Source organism: Monodelphis domestica, chromosome 8 (assembly GCF_027887165.1).
Source record: "Monodelphis domestica isolate mMonDom1 chromosome 8, mMonDom1.pri, whole genome shotgun sequence".
In the NCBI taxonomy this organism is placed as follows: domain Eukaryota; kingdom Metazoa; phylum Chordata; class Mammalia; order Didelphimorphia; family Didelphidae; genus Monodelphis; species Monodelphis domestica.
In genome coordinates, this window is record NC_077234.1 from 166,075,160 (window position 1) to 166,091,287 (window position 16,128).

General features: G+C 37.1%; 1 protein-coding gene across 2 annotated transcripts in view; it reads left to right on the forward strand.

Annotated features, from left to right (window-relative positions):
* Positions 1 to 16,128, forward strand: part of PCCA (propionyl-CoA carboxylase subunit alpha) — a 569,394-nt gene that overhangs the window by 318,807 nt on the left and 234,459 nt on the right. The gene's annotated exons all lie outside the window — the stretch shown is intronic.

Consider the following 16,128-nt stretch of genomic DNA (forward strand, 5'->3'; position numbering starts at 1 on the left):
AAAGTTCTAATTCTAAAGTCTTTTCCTGGCATGAAATTAATACTTGAATTCTCAAAAGATGTGCTCACCTTTGGTAATTTCACATAAGATTGAAACATGGTTCTGAGGATAAATGTGAATGTTCACTTAGTGTACAGATGCCTATTACTCCTTCTCTTTCCTATTACCCTTTTCTCTGAGAATTTAATCAAACCCCTAGTTTTTGGATTTGGCTTAAACAAAAACCCTTTGGGATAATGTAATGGCCCCTCAAACCACACAGACCTGTCCTCTACTACTTGTAGAATTTATATGAAATAAAATTATAAAATTACATTCAAAATAACTCAAAGCCTCTAGGTAGGAAAATTTCCAACATTTAGATAAAGTAGGCACTTTATTTGTTTTTTGGTAATCAGCCTAGCTGCATTAAAAGAGACTTCTTAAAAGAATGTTGACCACCAGATGACAAATAATGGAATTTTTTCACTACTTAGGATTTTTCTACACTTTGATTATCTTGATTTCTTGATCTCTTTAGAATCAGATTCTCAAGATCCTCAAATTTGTGTTGTTTTTAACTTGGACCTCCTATAATAGGTCTTGGTGCTCTTTCTGTCTTTGTTTTCTTTAGTGTCACTTTTGCTTCCTCCTGGAACTCATTCTTGTCTTGTGGTATTAAAGTTCCAATGTAATGACTCCATTATCTTTAATTACAAAGATCTATTTTGATTCTAAGGTTTTTTGGGGGGTGTTTGTTTTAAATAAAATTCTTTGAAAATATTTTTCATTTTCCATTGTTTGTTATCTTATAGTTTTATTCACAAAGTGTCTTAATGATTTAGCTTAATTTAAGCCTGTTTTTCTCTAAATGCTTCTAATTGTTTTGTTACCCTTAGCTACTTTATTTCTCTGTTTAGTAGAGAGATTTAATGGTTTATTCACTGAATTTGTTATAGACTCTGTAATATTATGCTGTTTATTTTATTTCAGTTAACTTTCTTTAGGAAATTATTGTAATTAGGGCCATTGTCAAGCACCACTCATTTTCTATTATTTCATATCAACCTCTTATTTAAATAAATCAAACTGGAGTTGCTTCAATTACATATGTCAACATTTCAAAGTTATTTTTTTTTACTTTTAATATAATTTTGTTTTTGAATGGCATTAACAGATCGCTTCATGTCAGTTAAGACAAATTTAATATTTAAAAATATTCTTCATTTATCATGTGTGATGTGCTCTGATTTTTTTCTTAAAAAAGAATTATTGATATCAGCATGCATATTTGAGCTAGATAACAGAAATTAGAAAGTGGTTGGTCTTTTGATTGTTCTTTTTAAAATCATAAATGTGGTCTTGTACTCAGAATATTTATGTTATAGAAAATAGTTGATAAATGCACAATTCATAATTTGTAATATTTGAAAATGATACCAAGAGACCATTTTAACACAATGCAAAACCGATTTATGTATGCTCACTAATTCCTGTAGGCCAGTATTGGCTTACTTATACTTATTTCTGCAGTGTTATCTAGTTACAACTATGTTCTATTTGGTGGTGTGTAACTAATTTGATTAATACCTGATGATGTAGGCCATTGATGAGGTTGTTTTTCAAGATTTTGTGTTCTTTGTCTAGATTGCCTGGAAGTTCTTTATGCTTATCAATTGTTTATGAATACACATGTTGTTTTCTATACCATGCATCTCATATGCTAAATATTGCAAAACAAGGTATGAAGAGCAAGCATTACAATATTTATTAGAAAACAGCCAATTATGTCAAGACAACGAACTTAATTCTCACTATAGGTATACCCATTTTAGAGATCCATGAGAAACTCTTATAAAGTACTAGGGAATGTGAGAAGTTTTCTCAAAATGTATATGTTAAAAAGACAAAAGAATTTAAAATTAAAAGGGATATGTTACTATTAGGATTTATTTAGTTTCATTAAGAACATGTTTCAGATCAGAGAAAGGGCTTGTGATTTTTACTCTGACCCTTTAATGAGAAGACCACAGAAATTGCAGAGGTCACTTTAGGAGATGTAGGATAAAAAGAGTGACATTTGGGAGTTTCTGGGCCTGTCTCTTGGACTTTCACTTGAGAGCAGGTGGCTGGATCTTTCCTCTGACAGAAAAAGAAGATTTGGTTGTTATTTTGAGAGCGTTTGATTTGAGATTTGAAATATATACTGAACTGAGCGCTTTTCTCCTCGGAGCCACAGGGGGAGCTGAAGAGCACTTGGAAGGTGACAGTGTGGATTGGAGGGAAGGCCGACTTCTGAAGAGAGAGAGAAACTGTTTCAACTTCTCTCTCAAGATGATACGATTTATATAAGTTCCTTTAGTTCATCCTTTTAGCATAACTTCACAAGATGGAAGTTAATATTTTTTTCGTCAGGGAGTATAGTAAGTGTCATGTCTCCCTCGGTATACACAGAAGACACGCTGTGAGGAGCAGATGGGGGCTTGTGTGATTTAGAAATCTTCGTGCTCCATTGAAGATTTATTCCTAGCCTTTTCCGAAATCCTGTCTCCTGTCCCTGCCTCTCCTCATAGGAGATAAAGAAATTTAGGCTGCATCAAACTGCTCCCCGAGGTCCATCAACCGCCAGTAATTGGTCTCCCTATAACCGCTTGGCCCATACTAGATTCTGTTTACTTGTAACACTCCTCGGTTAAATAAGACTTACTTTACTCGTAACAGCCGGCAACATACATGCCATTTTTAGTTCACTTATGACAGATATAACAGACATCCTTTTGGGAAAAGAAAATCATTTCCCCTCAAACACAAATAAGAAATAAAATCAGAAGTAGGAATATATGAATTTAAAAAAACTAAACTCTTTAATATACATCACTATGTGGTTTTATTTGTACTTCATTAATGTACAGTATTCCAAAACATGTTAACAAAAAGACCATCTTACATTGACGTTTTCCAAAAACCCTGCAAAAGTCACAAAGAGGCTGCAAATAAAGTGTCTAGTATTTCCTTACAGCTTGTTGCCCTTGAATACAGGTTGTCTTGTGTGTCAACTCCACTAATCTTGCAAAAATCCATCAATGCAAAATAATTTTCAGCCCTAATAGATGGAGCTATGATCAATGATGTGGGATTGACTCTATGTGCAGGTTGAACTTGAGTTCATTGTCAAGAACTTAAACAGGCTTCTGCATGGTTGGAAGGTGACCAGATTCCAGTTTTGACCATTCAGGCACATCATTTAAAGTTATCTCAAATGCACTGTTGCCATTCACTGGTTTTGGATTATGTAACATAGAACAAAAACCATGACCTTATTTTCTTAGCCCCATTGCCAGTTGCATGCCCAAGAGATTAGGAAGGCCCTGGCCAACGTCGTGAAGTCTGTTAATACGACTCCTTTCTCTGCCACCTGTAGCCTCAGGATGTTCAGATCTGGAACATGAACAGCTACCTATTGCCTCTTGAGCTCATTCTGATGTCTGCTGCATGTGTTGTTTAGACTTTGTCTGTAGAACTTCCTTGAGAGGGAGTATGTAACCCAGTACTGGGCAGGAGCAGCCTGAGAGCTGATGTGAGCCAAGGATGTTAGAAGTCAGTGGAGCCCAATTCAGTGTGTTTGAGCACCCCTCCCAAGAATTCTTTATGAAGTTCCTGTATGCTTGGCACTAAAAATGCTTAGACAGGTAGTGGTAGGATTTTGTGTGTGAAAAATATCAAGAAGCACTAGAGAGAAAATATGTGTGATAAGGCTGAAAGGGTTGGGTCCAGGTTGTGAACAGTTTTTGGTCTCTCCATTCTTGCTTCTGCACAGTACTTCTCAATATATTGTTTACTCTTCTTTTTGTCAAAGGAATCCAGTGTGAAAGTCTATAATTTGAGGATTTCTATCAGGTTCTAAATAGAATTCCTATAGCTTCCCACTGTCAACAGTAGATGCTGATTACATGAACCACAATTATTTTTATGATGATCTTTTTGCAAGTACTTCCCATATCTGTTACCATAAGAGATGGAAATATCAAATGAAATTGTTTCTCATTACTTTAGGGCATTAAAATAAAATCAGTGCACTAACTTCTTTATTTCATTCTCCAAACAGATAGCCTATGAGCTATTCTATTTAGCTTTTTGTCTTTTGATTTTATTTTAAGAGACAAAGTGAAGGTAAATACAAATCACAAATCCTCCTATATGTCCACCTGTTGATTACTGGTCTCAAAACTCACACTTGAATACTAATATCTCAGTTAATGTTTGAAGATATTCTGAAAACTATTTAATTCTCAGCAGCTTCCTCTGCTTTATCTTCATTTTTTGCCAATACCAAGGTGGAAGCATAGTGATTGGAACTGTTTTAGTCTTTAGGATGTTTAATGTTTTTGTTTCTTTTGTTACTGTGACAAAAGAATTTGTCACTAAGTAGCCAGCCTACTCTGGCAAACACTCTCTGTATTTAGTTAATTTAATCCTTGGGAAGAAGACATAGTCCATTCCTCAAATCATATTCCAAATCTTTCTGTCATTTTAGCTTCATTGTCTTGATCTTTGTTGAACTTAACCGAATCTATACTCCACAATGAAGAGGCTCTACATGTATTTCTAATTGCATAGAACATGTTTGTTTATTGCCAAGAATTATTGATTTCTGTTGGACCTTCTGAGAGAAAAGATTTAAGAGAGATATATGTATTCATACCTTTTGTGAATAAAAATGAGAGTTAGCCAGTGGTAGTGGAATAGATTTCCAAGGAAGAGAATATAGAGTTAAAAGAAGGCTCAAAATTGAATTTTAGGAAGCATTCATCTTTAAGGATGGTGAAAAGAAGAAACAGAATCAGGAATAGAGTGTTTGAAAAGGTAAGGAAATATAATGTCAAAGTCAAGGGATGAGAGACTATAAGGAGAGGTTATCGAAGTGTATTTGATGTAGAATAGAGATAATAATTTATTGATAGATTAGCAGTGATCTTTGAAAAAAAAGAATACTAGTTTTACTGGGGATTAAATTCAGATCGTAATGGATTTAGAAAGGAGTGTATAGAGAGGAAGGCAATAGCAAAGAGTACTGCAATGAATAATTTGTCGAAGTTGTAAAATACTTTTGTAAAACTTTTCCTGTTTACAATAAAGGGTTTTCTCACATTCTTAGGTTTGTTGCTAAAGGCTAGAGGAACCTTTAAGTATTACCTCTGAAGAGTAATAACATTTACTCTTTCTAGCCCTAATCTTCTGAATAGGGGAATCAAACTAGTACCTGTTGTCTTCTATTATTGCTACCACACTCACTAGGCAAGACTTTTATATGCTAACTAGAACAATTTAACTTTGGTATTCAGTAGTATATGTACTACAGGTTAATGGAGCCTGATCAAAGTGATTCTTTTGGGAGGTAGGTAAACAGTCCAGATGGTAGAATTGAAATATCAGAAAAGCTGTCATTAGATTGTAACAAAATGGTTTTATTTTATGATAAATTTTAGAGTTATTTTTTTGTGTGTGTATCAAACTGTCTTATTTCTCAAAATAGTCAATACAAGAGAAAGTTCAGCTACATATCTAATCTTTACTCCTAACCACAGTATCTCTTATAGTTCTTACCCTGCTACTTTGGCATAGTCAAAAGTCCTTTAAAATAGTTTCATTCTTCTCAGTGAGACATTAGAAACTTTCTCTCACCAACTCATTGTTCCCTTTGATCTCATGTTTTTCTTCCTACTGCTCTTTGGGTCCTCCTTCCTTCTTCCCTCACTCCCTCCCTCCCTCACTCCCTCACTCACTCCCTCACTCCCTCACTCCCTCCCTCCCTCCCTTCCTCCCTCCCTCCCTCCCTCCCTCCCTCCCTCCCTCCCTCCCTTCCTTCCTTCCTTCCTTCCTTCCTTCCTTCCTTCCTTCCTTCCTTCCTTCCTTCCTTCCTTCCTTCCTTCCTTCCTTCCTTCCTCCCTCCCTCCCTCCCTCGCTCCCTCTACCCCATAATACTTCTGATCTGTAAATTGCTATACCCAGGAAAGGAAGTAAAGAAGAAAAAGCCTAGCATAATCTCCATGTCTCTAACACTACCCATCATTTGCATGTTGGGTCTTTGAGTTGAAGCTCATTGTTACCTGTTTGAGGTAACACTTCTCTGGTTCAGCCTTCCAAGAATGAGTTTAGTAAGTGATCATTAAGTGTAAGCAGGACTTCATGAAGTATAGTTAATTAATTTTTTTAAACAGGGTAATAGATTGGTAAAAATGATGAATATCTATGATATACTAGGTAATATGTACCCTGAATACAAACACAAAAACTATTTATTTACCATAAAGTATTTTTATACTTTATGCCTGTAGGTGTAAGTCTAATTTCTGCCAGATAAAGCATTTTGAATGAGTCTGTCTTTATCTAACCTGATTTCTGCCAGACTGCTTTCTAGTTATTGAATATTATGTTATGTTCACTTGCTTCTATTGTATATGCCTGATGTGTTAATATGCCTGATGTGTTACAGTGTTTTATATTTTTTCAGTCAGTAATAAATATTTTATGATTACTACTTTGTAAAATAGTTTGAGATCTGGTATGGCTGGCCACATTCCTTCCCACCTTTTTTCATTGTTTCCCTTGAGCTTCTTGACTTTAGTCCCTCCATATGAATTTCATTATTTTTTTTTTAGTTTTGTAAAGTAATCCTTTAGTAGACTAATTTGTATGGCATGCAATAAATAAATGATTGTAGGCAGTATTCTAATTTTATTGTATAGCTAGGGCCTTCTTGTGAGCAATGAATATTCTGTGAATTATTATTAAGATCTCTACATTCTCCAGTAACAGTCTCAGCCCTCTGCTGTTTTTTTTTTTTGTGTGACAATAGTGATTGTTCCTGTTTAGTTTTGTTCTTGGTTCTCACATTGATTTGTACTAGTTTCTCCTGCATTTTTTTTAAACCCTTACCTTCTGTCTTGGAGTCAATACTGTGTATTGGCTCCAAGGCAGAAGAGTGGTAAGGGCTAGGCAATGGGGGTCAAGTGACTTGCCCAGGGTCACACAGCTGGAAGTGTCTGAGGCCAGATTCTCCTACATTTTTAAGATTAACAGTGGATCTTCATGTCCCTCTTGTTTTTAAAAAAATTTTTTTAAAAAGGAAGGGAAATAGTCTAGAGGGAAGGCTTGTACCCTGATGTATGGAGAGGGGGAAGGAGAGGAAAACTCCCTATTTTACCACAAAGCAGGGTACAGGGGAAATAACCGATGTAACAGGTTAGCTCAGAGAGAGGAGAGGGGGTTTGAAGATATTCCCCCTTCTCCCTTCTCTTCTTAGCTAAAGCTGCTCTCCCCAATCCACTCTTGTCCCTTTTGTTCCCCCACCATTACTTGAGACCAAAAGATCTCCCCTTGATCCATTCACTCACACTCAGCTTGGGGAACAGATAACTATTTTAATGTCCACTCAATCAGATAATACAAAAGGAATAATGGGCAGGAAAGTATGGGAAAGGAAAAGTGAGAAAAGGGGGTCCCTGTCTCAATCTAAACCCTTTTCCTCTCTCCTCAAGCTTGGGGGGGAACTCAGGCCTTGGCAGCCTGATCCTCCCCTGAGAGAAAGTCAGGTGGATTCACCCCTGGCCAACAGGGGGTGAGGTAAAGTCTGCTCAGGTTTCTCTTCAGAAAGTCCCTTCGATTGGGAAGTGTTGGGGGAAAAGATTTCCAGTCACCAGCAGGAAAAAGTGGGCAACCCTCAGGAGAAAGTCTTTATCCACCTTCTTTCTTCGATATCTCAAGAGAGAGAGATCCTCACTGCTCCCCAGCCAGAGTCTTCTCTCCTCAGGAAATTCACCCCTTGGGCCCCTCCCCCATCATGGTGATCAATTTCATATACTCTTCAGTCTGGCACCTTTTCTCTAGTGCCAGCCTCTGTCACACTCTCCAATTCTCAGAATATTGTTAGAAATTGCATAAGCCCTATATCTTTGCTTTTCTGGTCTAAGCTTCATAGTGCTATTTTGTCTATAGCTGATTGCTACAGTTCCTGGGGGGTTTCCAGGGTCCTAGACTGGGGTTTTTTGTCCACTTTTCTCAGGATGACCCTTCTGAAATAGAGAACCCTACAGATTCATGACATTTCTGTTTATGCTAAGAGGGGCTTATATTGACTTTTTTGAGAGAAAGGGAAGAGTCTGGGGGAAAGCTTTCCTTTTATTTATTTATTGATTGATTTTTATATTTTTTTATAAAAACCCTTACCATCTGCCTTAAAATCGGTATTGATTCTAAGACAGAAGAGTGGTAAGGGCTAGGCAATGGGAGGTAAGTGACTTGCCCAGGGTCACACAGCTGGGAAATGTCTGAGGTCAGATTTGAACCTAGGACCTCCCATCTCTAGGCCTGGCTCTCAATCCACTGAGCTACCCAGTTGCCCCCAAAAGGCTTTCATTTTAGACCTGTTTTTCCTGTTGACTTTTTTTTGCATAAATCTTCTGGGTTGGATATAATTTTTCCTAGTATCTTTCTCATTGATTGTATTGATCATTGTACATCCTGGAGTAAATGTTAGTTTTACTTGACTACTGTAAGGGGTAAAATTTATGTTTGGACTGAATATATTTTGAGTTGGTCACCAGGGATTGAATTACTAAATCCCAATGAATTACTGAAGTCAGAATGGCTTTTATGGTAATTTATTTACAAATAGAGGGAAGAAATTAAGGTAATGAGAGAGAGAGAGAGAGAGAGAGGGAGAGAGAGAAGAAAGAGAGATAGCTGCTTCAGCCTGCTCCGAGCCAGACAGGAATTCAGAGGCCCCAGCAAGGGGGTGAGGGGGCAGAGGATTAAATTTAACATGGCTTCCAGCCACGAGGCTTCCTCCAAGATGAGGGGCCTCTCTAGAGGCTATTAACTCCAGAAAGCCAAGGGAAAAGGAGTCCCAAGAAGATGGGCCTCTCCAGAGGCTGGTGCTCTAGAATAAGCCAAGGAAAGGGTTTCAGCCTTTTTACTCACCTCGTGGCAGTCCAAAGGAAAGCAGTCTGAGATCTCAACCCTGAGCTCCTGTATGGTCAAGTTCCAAGGTTAAGACCTCACAGGAAGTGACCACAAAATTTAAAGGCAGTTCTTTGTGTCACTTCCTGCGCCTTATGTTTATCAATGGTGGCTTAAACTTGGCTTTGGATGCCCAGGACGCAGTCAGCAATCATTGGTTTTTTTCTCTTTTCCTCTTATCCTCAACTTATTGTAATTTCAAAGTTGGTTATATTTTGTGAAGATTGACTATCTCCTGATTGAAACAATGAAGATACTTAGCTCTTCCTTTATTGGTAATATTGAATTGTACTCCCCTGTCTATTTTTAGATTTTAATCTCCAAAATGTTAACTCAGTATTTAAAGTAGATCTTTTTTTAACTACATTTTTTAACATTTTAACTACAAAAAGGTGTTACCTAACCACAAAACGTGTGAACACCCATTTCATACATTGAGTGGAAAGTCCTGGAGAGGAGAAGTCTGCTGTGATTGGTAGACGTAAAATTTAGGGGAGGTGACACAAGAGAAAAAGGTCTTTAAATAGAGGAAACAGAGGCACACAAGGATCAATCAAGATATAGATTGAAGGATCAGTCACTAAGAACTGGACTGGAGATCAGTGACTTGGGCTTGGAGTGAAGAAGAGTCACTAAGAGGACAGACTGGAAGAAGAGTCACCCAGAGGAGAAACAGACACTTGAGGAGAGCCTGGAAGGCAGACACTCAGACTTGGAGTGAAGACACTTGACTGTGGAACTGGACCACTGGAGGAGCTCATGCAGGAGACCTCAGACTGCTTTTCCTTTTAGACAGTCACCGTAGTGAGTGAAAGGCTGACTTAGTTTCCTTGCCTTTCTGGAGGTATGAACCTCCAAGAAAGGTCCATCATCTTGAGACTCCTTTTCCCTGGCTGGGGCTTAGTATTTCTACCTGACTCTGAGGAAGCTAAAGCTTTCTCTTTCTCTATATCCCCTTTTCTCTCTTCCTTAATATCTTCCCTCTGTTGTAAAAATAAGCTACCATAATTCCATTTACTTGAGTAATTCATTTTGGGATTTAGAAATTAAATCCCTGGCAATCACCAATTAAATATTAGATCCAACCATATATTTAATAGTTTACAAGGTCCATTGGAGAGATTATTCTTCTACACATCTCAGGGGGGAATGTATAATTGAAAATCATTTATCCTTAAAAAAGAACTACATTTCTCGGGAGTCCACTGACTTCCTGTTATTACGTACTTCCTATAGATGGGGCTATTAGGCAAGGACACGAAGGGTCCCACCCTCTCTTTTTGGCCCTGTCCAGGAGCATGGTAGTGGTGAGTGGGAATTTTCAAATGGCTAATCAGCCAAGGGCATGTGGTTTTCATTTTTGAATCTCTTTATTCCTTTACTTCATTTGATCCTTAATAAATCTCCTAAAATACAATATTTTTATTATTGAGACTAAATTTTCATTTTTATAGTAATTATGTGGTAAGTGGGAAACTTCATACTCTATTCTGGAGGCCATTTTTCTTTCTGGCAAGCATTCATTGGACTCTTTCTCAGAATAATATTTTTAAATGCACAAAACATATAACATTACAAAGGAAACCAATTATATTTAATTATAGTTATCAAAACATTTTATTAAACAAACAAGTTTACATATTCCAGATTAAGAATCTCTGCCCTATCTTCAACTTGGTATGATGTTTTTAGTGGACTATTCCAAAGATTAGTTCTTGGTCCTCTTCTATTTATGATTTTTTTCAGTGCCTTAGTTCAATGCACTATCAGAGAAAAAGTATTACTACAAATATTATACTACTTATTTTTGGCTCAAGTCTATCAGAAACATTTTTAAATTTGCCATTAATCTAATATACAAGAAATTCTAACTTTCAGAGAGAAAAATGTCTGAACTAACCCTCCAATGAACCCAGCCTGACTCTCTGTCCCAAAGATAATTTCAGGTAATAATTTTAGGAATCTTGAAATAATTGTGTAATAATTGAAATAGTTGTGTAATAAATTTATTATTCCATTACTTTCTTGATCACTACTCTTATTCCTAGAGTCTACTAGGGGAGATTAATTTCCTAATTTTTTCATTAATAAAGAACTTAAAACTATGATTGGCAAATTATGCACTGAGACCCATTCAAAATGGCCTGAAATACTCCTTTTGGCCCTATTTTATCTTAGAAGCAGGCCTAGAGGAGACCTACACATCTCACCATTTGAGATGCTTTTTGGACATCCGCCTATACAGGCTAAACCTTTTTCCCCTGCATATACCTCACTATTAGGGGGAGATACTACTATCGCTTCCTATATACAGGAGTTACAGCACAAACTACGTGAATTTCATGAATCCGGAGCTGCAGTACAAGCAGGACCACTAGAATTTTCTTTGCATGACCTGAACCCAGGAGACAAAGTTTATATTAAAAATTTCAAGCTTACTGGAGCAACTCAGCCTTCATGGGAAGGACCATTCCAAATATTGTTAATTACTCCAACATCCATAAAGATTGGAGAAAAGGACTCTTGGATTCACTGTTCACATGTGAAGAAATCATCTTCTGCTGAGACTGATTGACTGTATCCTATCATATGAATTGGAGATAATAATCCATAGACAAATAGCTGCTGTTTTTTGAGAACACATTGAATTACTGATTTTTTCCTTATTTTTATTATTGCTTTTCTTTTCTTTTTAATTAGAATATTTGATTTTTTCTCATTTCTTGTACTAAAGGTACACATAAATAATATTATTTTTTCTGCAGTAATACAAGTTAATATATATATTCTTACTATAATGTCAATGCACAAGCTTTAAACTATGGGAACCTGCCATTTATTGATAAAATATTATAGGACTGTGATTAATGTTTATGTATCTGATTCCAGAAAATGGGATAAAAACAAGGAGCACAGACTTAACCTGAATAGTGCCAAAAAAGAGCACAAAGGAAATACTAATGTGAGACTCAAGGTTGCGATGCTTGACATATGTTAAGTCGTAGGACTTCCTTGTATCTACACTCTCTGTGAAGTACTCATACAAGTACAAAGTTTGACTATCATACTGGCTCCCTATATCCCTGAGAATGACAAAAAAAATCAGACGAGGGAATGACATTTCCCTATCAAAATAGAATTCTAGATTCTTCTCTTCTTATATTATGGCAACTGCCTGTAGTCTTGGCTACAAATGACTAAGTGAAATATTACTGCATTCTTTCCTACATACTTGTGGGATAGAAATTACTTTATATTGGACCTATACAAGGGCCTATTTTGAATTTTTTCCCTTATGTTTTTAATTGTTTTTTCTCTTCTTTTGATAATTGACTCATACACCCCCATAACTCAACATTGCATTCTGAGTTGAACTTGATGTTTTTTAACACCTACTCCAGGGGGATTGTATTTTAATTTAAAATCTAAGAATTTTTGAATTTTTTTTGTTTGAGATTGTATTTTTCTAAAAATTCAAGATTTTGATTTTGTTCGAGAAAAGATCTTCAAAAATGAAGCTTGAAACTTTTATATCCAGAGAATAAACTGTTGCAGAAAGATGCTGGAAAACCTACACTTCATCAAGAAGATCAAGAATGAACTTTGAATATGATTGATTGAACTGAACTTTGATTGAACATTTATTGTAAATATACACATTTATGCCAAAAGGGACTGCCCCTAATTTGGCTTTCTGTCAATGCGCCTAGCAAAACATTGGTTTTGCTTTCTTTTCTATTTCCTCCCTCACTATTCTAATTCCTCTTAGAAATTTGAATATCGTGTATATATATAGTTAAAAGTGCATTTAGGATTACAAGTTGATTATGTTAAATGATCAATGGGGAGACTAGTCTCCCAATGATCATCAGAGGGGATTGTAAATCTTGAAATTTCGTAGACTTGTGAATGTTAAAAATTTCCACATTGAGGAATCCTCCATTGGAACAAATTCCCTACTATAAACATTCCCCATTTTGATGTGATTACTCACCAGGATCAGAAATGGGAGGACCTCTACTCCATCCGTACTTAAGACTGCTTTAGGGGAGAAAACTCCTTGCTAAACAATGAAAGTACTTGGACCCATGCTTATGATGAGGCAAGGAGTTCTTTGAGCCATGACTGTTTTTAGAATTGATACAATGGGATGCTAGGTACCTAAAAGGGTCGGGCAAGTTTTCTCTTGATGAGATTAGTTGACTCAGCTGTGTTTTCTCTGGTTCAGCCTTACTGAGGGGATTAGTCGACACAGCAGCATTTTCTCTGGTTCATACTTACTGAGGAGATTAGTTGACTTAGCAGGAATTCAGATGGACAACCCTTTGGAAAACATCTACAGTGATGGGTAGATGTAAGGACTTAGGGGAGGTGACATAGGATTAAAACCCCTATATAAGAAAAAGCAGGATCTCTTGAGGAGACAATCCTTTTGGAGAAAGCTCTTATGAGGATCGCTTGGGAAGAATCTCTTGAGAGAGGCTCTGGAGAAGGGAAGATCTTGGAGGACAATTTCTAAGGAGGTCTCGCTGGAGCTCCTCTGAGGGCACTCTGTTGCTCTGGAGGCTCTGGAAAGAGGCCCTTTGAAACAGTCTCTGGCTGGATCTCTCTTTGAGGAGGACTCTGGCTGGAACTCTCTCTCTGGTGAAATCAGCTGAGATGGAGCTGGCCTAGTGTCCCTAGAATCCTTGCTTAGACAGACCTTGTGGTGAGTGATAAAAGACTAACTGACTGATCTCTCTCTTAAGACTCAGATCTAGGCCATGTTGGCTTAAGGCCTGGCCCTTCATACTTATTTCCTTTTTCTCTCTTTCCTTGATTACTCATTTTATTATTAATTAAATTCTCTATGTGACAAGGAAATCACTTTAAAAGACTGATATATATTAATTTAAGGTCGCCAAGGAATTCAGCTATGTAATTCCTAAATGAAAACTCAAGTCAGCAGTCAACCTTTTATGGAGTTTAATTACAAACAGGATGAAGAAAGGTATTAGAGATAGAGAGAGAGAGGGAGAGAGAAAGGGGAGAGAAGGGAATAGGGCTTAAATACCCCTTCTGTTTAGGCTGGGCCAAAAGACCCAAGCCCTTAGATAGCTGGGGCAAAGAAAGGAGGACTCACGTGACCAAAATGGAGAAACAGTCTCAGGGACCTCCACCTCCAGCTTCCTTCAGAGCCAACCCTCAAAGCACCACCTCTCAGACCAAAAACCTCTCCAACCAACCACCCCTCCGTCCTCAGACCCCTCTATCTTTAAGGAAACCATCCAAGTTCCCTCCCCTCAGTTCTTACATCTACCAATCACTGTCCATGTCTTCCCTGTGCCAATGGTGGCTCTAGCTTAACCCAGAACCGCCCAGAGGTCTGTGGCTTTGCACATGTCTGTTGAAGGTCATATTCTCAATAATTAAATCTTGATCCTTTGCTGCAGCCCTTCCTAAATCCTGTTAGGACTGAGTGGGGTGGAAATTGTATTTTCCAAGACCTGGTTCTGCCATTCCAAGTATCTCTATTGTATCAATTCTAAAATCAATCATGACTCAAAGGAATTCCTGTTCTATGCTTAAGCATAGGTCAAAGCCCTTTCCATTGTTCAGCAAAAGGTTTCTGTCCCAAAGTAATCTTAAGAAGGGAGGAGGAGGAACCTCCCATGCCAATGGGGTTCACATTCCAATAGAGTTCCCACTATCAATAGGAAATTTTCCAAGTATGAAATTTCCCAATGGTGAAATTTCCAACATTTATAAGTCTAAGAAATGTTAAGGTTTACATCTATAAAACCCAGTTGACTTGGGCATATTGAATAATTGGGAATATTTCCCTGGCGACCACCTTATATTTGATTTAAAACCCAAGACACTGTAGTGAAACATATTTTCTGCGGTCACAATTTACTCACCCTCTCTTATATCTAGCATAATTTGTATCTTCTACCATTTTAACTCACTACAGTTTACAACATCAACCATTTTAATTATAACAGTTTATGTCTCCAACTCTTTAACTGCCACAGTTTATGGCTGACAACTAATTTTAATTATTACAGTTTAAGGCCTTCAACTTATTTTAACTTTTACGATAGACATTGTGCCTTTAGGCACTGGAGATACAAATATGAAATTCCCTTTTGGGCTTGTGTTCTATGAGAGAGTTACAACCCATTTGGGAGAGTTACACCTCAAGAAGAATTGTTTTTGTTTAGATAGTCATTCTTGTGAGTGAAACCAGAAGGTAGCAAGTTGTCACACCCTTTCCAGGCAAGTGATAATAGCAGGGGGTTGTATTGATTTGAATGTTGTTTCCAGTGCAATAGGTAGGCAATGAGATATAGGGGTTGAGTGTTTTGACATTGTAAGGGTAGGTGGCCAAGCTTCTGTACTTAATAGGACCTGATGTCATGGTAAATAGGTGAGTGACCATGATGAAACAATCTGGTTAGAGCCATCTGGAGTATTGTGTTAATTTCAAATAGGGAAGCCCATTTTTTGAAATACATTGACAAACCAGACACCCTCCTGATTATGGTCCCCAGGATGATGAGAATCTTAAATCACAAACAAGAAATCAATGGAAGGAACTTGGAGTGGTTAACTTGGATAAGAGATAACTTGGGAGCAAGAGGAGGCTGTGATCGTCATTTTTAAGTATTTGTAGACCAAACATATGGAAGAGGGAATAGATTTGTTTTGTGAGGACAGAATAAAGAAAAATGAATAGAAGTTGGAGAAAGGTAGATCTAGATTTTACAAGGTAAGTTTTCTAACAGTTATTTCTGTTAAAAAATGGAATAGGGTACCTTGAAACGTAGTGTGTAACCTCTCATCAGAACTTCAAGCAGAGGCTGGATTTACTGGGAATATTATAGGTGATTCTTAGTCACATACTCTTTGTACTAGATGCTCTAACTTTGTGATTCTTGTATCATAAGATAAATTATTTATTTATTATATAACCCTTTTTATCTTTAATAGGGTCATAAATTTATTGGTAAAAGGGACCTTTTAGGTCATCTAGTTCAGTTTCCTTCCCCTCTCATTTTATGCATAGGGAAATGAAAGCCTGGACTGAGCATGATTCTCCCTTGGTCACAGAGGTGGTAATTATCAGAGCTGGGATTTGATTTCAAGTTC